The 6,704-nt window shown below is 37.0% G+C and overlaps 1 pseudogene; it reads left to right on the top strand.

The window, feature by feature from the left end:
* The window catches only part of LOC105454568, a 76,753-nt pseudogene extending 71,722 nt beyond the window's left edge, over positions 1 to 5,031 (top strand).
* The last annotated feature ends 1,673 nt before the right edge of the window (positions 5,032 to 6,704 follow it).

Raw genomic sequence — 6,704 nt, 5'->3', positions numbered from 1 at the left:
AACGGGTACAAACGGTCTCGAAATAGCACCCGATTGCGGATTTAAAATATCTTAAAAAATGGCGAAGTTAGCTCTTACCCCTATTTTGAAAATTCGGTACAATCACCCCCTTAAGGGTACAAACAAAATGGAAGGTGGTACAAACGGGTACAAACGATCCCAAAACAGCACCCGCTTGCGGATTTGAAAAATCTCAAAGTGAGGTGCTAACATTTTTTTCAACCCTTTATAATTTTCAACCCCTTGAGGTACAAACGAAAAGAAAGGTGGTACAAACGGGTACAAACCAAGCTGAATTTAATGCGCACTTGAAAAATTTTTTTTTTTAAAGTCGGGTGCCAGGTTCACATAGGTCTCACACAGACGTTTCTTCAATATTATAGTTTTTAATATATTTTGTATTACAAATTAATTTTCTACATCTCAAATATAGGTGTAAATATAATCTAAACAAAGAAATGTGTCCATTTTCTTTCTCCAAAATAAATTCATCTTCAATTTAACTATATAAACCTGTCATTCTTAAATACTCATTCGCAGTTCGTAATAATAAATGTCTCTGATTCACATTTCCTGTTGCCACGTGCGCACGTTTTCAGGTGGAATCACGCAAAAGCCGAGAGATCGTGTCATAGTTAAGACATCCGGAGGGAAACGGCGAGTGGAGGCGGTGGGGGAAGGGGTGGAAGGAAGAGAACGCGCTAGACTGGGGTGCTTAACCGAGTTTGTAAAATTAACGAGCGCCTGTTCGCCACGTTCACGCTTCCCCCATTTTTCCATTCCTGCTTCTCTCCTGACCTACTGTCATTGCAATCGTCGACATTTTATCTGGTTGACAACTGTTTCCTCGAGACACGCGACACATGTACAATTGTAACACGAAGCGATTTTTATTTACGGCAGGCACTCCCTTTTTTCCCTAAGAGGTCAAAATAAAAGAAGATTATATGTATTATAAATAATTTCGTAAAATTTCGGTTAATTAATTTTTGATAAACAATTTTATAATTGCTTATAATAATTTCAATAATTGAATTAAAAAAAATTTTTAAGGCAAAATTAAAATTAGTCTTCTAATTATATGTCGACAATTTTTATTAGATCATCAAAAGATATCTAAATTTAAAAAATCATATATATGCATTAAACAGAATATTATGTAATTTTTTATGTAATATAAAGATATCTGCATTTGCTGTTTGTTAAATTTTTCCCTATGTCTGATATACTTTATATTAAGAGAAACGTACGCGAACTAAAGTACAAGAGCGAATAACGGCAGCGTGGAAAACTAAATCAAATCTTTTAATTAACAAATACGCAGTATATTTATCACTGACTGTTTATCACGAATTAAAACATAGTTATATCAATCTGTATAATTGTATTCTGTGAACGAGAAATATTACTGCGAAATAGCGACTGTAATTAGCAACGGAAATTTGCTGACGACTGGCGCCGAAGGCGCGAGATTTCTAGAGCTCCTCAAATAAGAATTACGACACTGGCTGCCATTAACAAGAAAAATAAATTATAAAATAAAATAAAAAAGATATGAGATAAAGTGAGAAAGCAATAGTTATTTTACTCTATTGCTCTATCTCTCTGTCGCTTGTCTCTATTACATATGGCGCAATCAATAAAAATGATCACTCGGTGTTTTAATTCTTACTTGATGAACTCTAGAAGTTCCGATTTTTTATTATCGCGCTTTTCGAAGATTCAAGAGCTTTTGTCGTTGAAAGTCATGTTTTGGCGGTCATCATAATAATCAGGTGTTTTGCTGATGCGCAGAGATCTCGCAAGTTAATATTACTAAAGCGCCGTTTCTCTTTGCTTATCTTTATAAAGATGTTTATAAAGACGTTACATAAGAAGAGCATCGAGATAAAGAAAATCAAATTTTCTAACAATAAATTTTGTTTCAGACAGATCAATTTATAAATTATAAGTATTATGTCGCTAATGAACATGATTAGAAGTAATGCTCTTAAGCTCAGTATACATATACTTACTGTTAGTGAATAATTACTGAACGAATAGAGTATTCGAATATTCGGACATTCATATTCGTAAGTCATTTGTTCCCTTCAAATATCAGTATTCAATCAGATTCAGTATTTGCTGCATATAATAATTGATCTTGTGCGATATTTGTGCAACAAATAACAATAATCAAACAATTAAGATGAGAAAACGTCATCACGGTTAAAAGCACCGATGATCTTGATGCTTAATAATATTTATGTCTGTTACAATTTTCAGTTCAAGCAAACTACGTGTCCGAATATTTGTCGATCTTACAATACAACTCTAAACTGAATCTGGAGTAGTAATATCACAATTAAATTCACAAACAATTTAATAATTTTATGCTAAAAAAAAATCGCTTTAATGTTCATTCAATGTTCATTCGTAGATGTATGCTCGTCTTTAGAAGTTCAAAAAGCGTTCGAATTTCAAACATTCTGCGTGCCTCGTCAGTTGCGTTGACAAAATTATAAAACAATTAGAGTCGCAATATTTAATCGCAATTTAGATATAACAAAGTTAATTTACAAACACGGATGCACGTGTAGTAAATCACAATGGAGCGTCCTACAGTTTTGCTTACATAATGAATGCGATGATGCAGTTGTAAAGGCGTTGTTTGTCAAGATGGATGTAAGAATTAAACATAATTTTAGCGCAAGCAGAAAGGCAGATTAAGCGATTTCAGTGCAGGATGAAATAGCATTATAGACTTCTATATTCTAACCCATTTTTATTATTTTGCATGTGATAAAAAGAATTAACAGTGACACCGAATTCCATGTCTTATGTATACGTATGCTATGAGTATACCATGTGATCTGAATAATCATGTGATTTGAGGTATCACTATGTACTATGTGAAAACACTTTAAGCGTATGTATAACTATATGAAGACATAAAATGACAATTCTCAACGAAGGCACTGCTTGGCAGCGAAGTGATCAGTCTAGTTAGTACATAGAAGTCTGTGAGTAAGCACGTCCTACCGTGACGATTCGTTACAAGCCCGTAATGAGTTATCATTGTAAAAATGAAAAAAAAAAAAACTAAACAGCGAAGCAGTATGTTGTGTATGTACGGGAGTTTGAAGTAGGAAGTTCCAATTAAGTATAGCCAAGATATATTAAATATAATAGTAGATATATTCTTGAGATAATGCGGGTTGAGACACGTGCGTATAGTTCGGAGTACCGTAACCTTTCCCGAGTGCGGTGCTCCAGTCACGGATCGGAGCTCGTTCCCCACTCTCCATCCTACCTCTCTGAGTTCTGCTCCGCCGGAACTCAGACGCTTCGCAATTAGCGCGATTATGAGATGCACGTATAACAGTATATACATATAAACGCATATAACACAGTAAAAAGGTAAATTGCTGTAGCAATCAGAGCGTGTTTCGGGATGACACAATGAGTGGATGATTGCAAGAGCATATCATGCTACTAATAAAGTGAGTCACATAGTGTAGTACGGAGCATGGTATACAATTCAATGCGCAACAAAAAATTGCACTTTCTTGACATCTAAGCAGGCCGCAGTTGGGTGCGAAGCAAGCGCGGCGTGTCAAGGCAGACAATCTCCGATGCTTCGTTTAGAACCGTCATCGGATATTTCTCGTCTACGGAATGAGTCGCTAGAACTGATAAGCAGATTGTGCAATGTGATGATGAGACGTATGTGAGCATGAACGACTACGAAGTAAAATTCGTTGTATAACCAGTGCATATGCATATTTGAAGCACAAGTTAAGTGTAACAATGCACGAAATAAGCGGCTCCGAAAGAGCGATAAATCGAATCCAATACTCTGTTCAAACTCATCCCTATGCACAACCGTGTGAGATAGTACATATGAAATGCGCACGAATGAGTGAATAAACATCAAAGATAAAATGAAAAACGATACTAGAAGAAAAATGCATTCCTTGTAGTGTCTTTGAAATAAAGATGATGAGTGTTCATGAAATGCGACATAGACGGTGATACATAAATAAAAAATGCGAGTACGCAACGCCGATTATAAACTTTTCACGCGAGTATTCATTCTTGCGTCCGTGAAAATGTCGAGTGGTAATATTTGATTTTAGTTTATATTAATGCCGTCTGTCACGATAGCTTGATTGAGTGATAGTGAATGCGTGTATATTCAGCCTTTCGAAGTCACGAGAGCTGCTATCACACCACTCTATCATTAGCAGTAAATATTGAAATGTTCTGCTAAATATCCTTAAGGTCAGTGAAAGAGTTTAGTGAGATTGATATCGAGTAGATTCCATTACTACTATAGTAGTAATGGATTCCATTACTACTATAGAATTAGTACTATAATTACGCCGAGAGCAATTCGAAAATACAGACGCTGAGCAGACACCGAGATTGGCACAACGTTACTGTGTTGGAAGACGGTAAAAAGAACCCAAAGAGGCTGGCATGAATTAACTTCTCACGCGAGTATTTTTACGTTCGTGAAAATGTCAGGTAATAGCATCCAGATCAGACATTGAAGATAAAACAGATATTGTCATGTCAAGAAACAGCAATCCAATACAAGAATTAGATTGCATTGCGTTGAGAGACGCAGAGGTAAGCATGTCCGATGAATCTGACATTGTGAAGGCGTTAAATAGTGAAGGCGGCGCCGCGCTGAGATATAGCGATTATCCCAGAGAGATCCAATATCGTGAAGGCATCAGTTTGGCAAAAGCATCGCATTTGACGACGAACAACTCAAAAAGGTCCGACGTTGTGAATGTGTCGGATTGACAGAAGCATTGCCGTACTGGGTAATGGCCAGTCTGCAGTGATGTTGTACAGGTGTCGAATTGTAGAGGCATCATCATGCTGAGAGACGGCAAACGACCCGGAGAAGGCCAATGTTGTGGAGGCATTGCCGCATTAAGTGACAGCGAGCAACTCAGAGAGTCCGACATTGTAGATGCATCAGATCGTAGAGGTATTGCCGCATTAAGAGATGACGAGAGAGTAAGTCCAAGATCATAGATACTTCGGATTGCATTGCTGTACTATGAGATGACGAGCAGTTCAGAGTTCGATATCGTGGATACGTCCAATTGCAGAGGTATCGCCGCGCTGAGAGACGGCATGCAGTCCAGAGAATCCGACATTGTAGATGTGTCAGATTGCCGCAGCGGATGATGGCAAGTACAGCCTTGAGAGGTACGACGTAGAGGCATTGCCGCATTGAGAGATGGCAAGTAGCTCAGTAAGTCCAATATCTTAGATGCTTCAGATTGCATTGCTGTATTATGAGATGGCGAGCAGTTCAGAGTCCGACATCGTGGATGCGTCCGATTGCAGAGGTATCGCCGCGCTGAGAGACGGCGAGCAGTCCAGAGAGTCCGACATTGTAGATGTGTCAGATTGCAGAGGCATTGTCGCAGCGAATGATGGCAAGCACAGCCTTGAGAGGTACGATGTAGAGACATTAGATTGTAGAGACGTTGCCGCATTGAGAGATGGCAAGTAGCTCAGTAAGTCCAACATCATAGATGTTTCAGATTGCATTGCTGTACTATGAGATGGTGAGCACTTCAGAGTCCGACATCGTGGATGCGTCGGATTGCAGAGGCATCGCTGTGCTGAGAAATGACGAGCATTCCAATGTGCTTAACAACGTAGAAGCGTCAACAAGCACAAATGCTGCGTTGAAAAACAGTGAATCATTTGAAGATATGATCAGTCGTCGTGAGGGTTCTTAAATGCAGCTTGCATGCTTCGGAATGAGTCAAGTAGCTTACTCTTTGATTGAACAATTTAATCTTGCCCACAGGCCATTATCTGCGCCGGTTTAACACTGCAATAGCATCCCGATCCCTACTTTTTCGATTTCAAGGTGTTTCTGAAGTGTACAAGGCAAATCCGCTATCACTATCGCATTATTGCATTATTGTATATACGATACTAGTATATATACGATCCAGTTCAAAAAATCAAAATCTTCACGATCTAAATAACGTAGAAACAAATAACGATGGTACGGGAAACTAAATTACCAAATCTTTTTAGTTAACAAAGTAACAATTTGCTGTCGAGGACGCAAGATGTGTTATTATTACGCATTTCGAATATTTGAGAATTTCTGTTGTTGAAGCTAGACAAGTTTTGGTGATCAATATACGCTTTACTAATATGCAGAGATCTCGTTTGTTTAATAGGTCTATTCTTTTTAGTTAAACTTCTTGCACAGTACATCTTTCTTATTTTTCTCTCCAATATGGAAAAAAAGATAAACCGTGCAAGAAATCCACTTAAAAAAAAGATCTAATGTTATTAAGCTGTCGTTTCTCTTTATCTTACATGTTTATAAAGATGTTATATTTTATTTTTCCATGAAAATACCGAGACCATAGAAATCAAGCGACTTCCCTATAAAATGATAAATTTTGTTTCTAGTGGATAGAAAACGTTAATAATCATAAATATTTTGTCGTTAATGATTAGAGCCGCTACTCTTAGAAATTGGAAAAGTATTCGAATTTCGTGCAAGAAATGACTTATTTTTTTAAATTTTAATAAAATATATTATATAAAGTTTGTATAAAGTAATTTGTGTGGACTTTGCGCTGCGCAATAAATATAAAAAATTAATTTATTATTCATTTAATTCTTTTCTAATTGTGAGAATAAAAAGCGAAAGTTAAAACACAAAATAC

The sequence above is a fragment of the Wasmannia auropunctata genome, unplaced genomic scaffold, assembly GCF_000956235.1.
Source record: "Wasmannia auropunctata unplaced genomic scaffold, wasmannia.A_1.0 LD335982.1, whole genome shotgun sequence".
Classification (NCBI taxonomy): Eukaryota; Metazoa; Arthropoda; class Insecta; order Hymenoptera; family Formicidae; genus Wasmannia; species Wasmannia auropunctata.
The sequence above is the reverse complement of the archived record's forward strand: the minus strand, read 5'-3'. Positions and strand labels throughout refer to the sequence as shown.